This window comes from Egretta garzetta, unplaced genomic scaffold (genome assembly GCF_000687185.1).
Source record: "Egretta garzetta isolate BGI_Z169 unplaced genomic scaffold, ASM68718v1 scaffold7, whole genome shotgun sequence".
NCBI classification, from domain to species: Eukaryota; Metazoa; Chordata; class Aves; order Pelecaniformes; family Ardeidae; genus Egretta; species Egretta garzetta.
In genome coordinates this window covers 4,975,201-4,976,235 of record NW_009260350.1, presented here as the reverse complement: position 1 = coordinate 4,976,235, position 1,035 = coordinate 4,975,201, and positions in this window count along the sequence as shown.

Genomic DNA, 1,035 nt, shown 5'->3' with positions numbered 1-1,035 from the left:
CCCACTCTGGGCTGTCCGGGCCCGGCTCTCGCAGCCTCTCCCCGTGCGAAAGCTCCTCCGGTCCCTGCCCCCTGTGGCCCTTCCCTGGACGCCCCCCAGTACACCCATGTCCACTGGAGTTGTTCCTGGGAGCCCAGCACCCGGACACAGCGCTCCAGGGGTGGCCTCGCCAGTGCCTCCTCGACACCCCTTGACCTGCGGAGGGTGCTCGTGATGCAGCCCAGGACATCGTCTGTGCCCCACGGACACGCTGAGCTCATGGTGATGTGGTGTCCACCAGGATCCCCGGGGCCTCGCCCGCAGGGCTCCTTGCCCTCCAGGTGGCCCCCAGAGTGTCCTGGTGCCGGGGGTTGCTCCTCCTCTGGGGCAGGGCTCTGCACGTCCCCCAGTTGAACCTCCTGAGGTTCCTGCTGCCCGTTTCTCTGGCCTGTCTGGGTCCCTCTGGATGGATGCACGACCCCCTGGTTTACCAGCCGCTTCTCCCAGTTTGGTGTCATCTGCAAACTGGCTGGGGGTGCTCTCTGTCCCATCGTCCAGGTCAGTAATGAGGACATCTGACAGGACTGGACCCAGTATTGCCCCCTGGGGCAAGCCACTGGCGACGTGCCTCCAGCCACTGCCCCACACTCTAGATCCACCAGCCGCTCCTCAATCCATCTCAACATCCGCTCATCCAGCCCCTGCATCGGCACCTCCTCTAGGAGGCTCTGGTGGGAGAAGCTGCCAAGGGCCTTCCCGAAGCCCGGGCAGATGCCATCCACTGCTCTCCCTGTGCCTGGCAGGCCAGTTGCGCCATCGCAGGTGGTGGTGAGCTTGGTCAAGCAGAACTTCCCTGGGATGAAGCTGTGCTGATGCCTCCCGATGGCTTCCTTGTTGTCCCTGCGCCTGCAAATGGTTCCCAGGACCAGCTGCTCCACCGCCTTCCCAGGAGGGAGCGGAGGGTGACCAGCCCCGAGCTCCCTGCGGCCTCCGTCGCGCCCCTCCCCAAGGCAGGAGGGACCCTTGCTCTCCCCTGGCCACCATCAGCCACGGCTT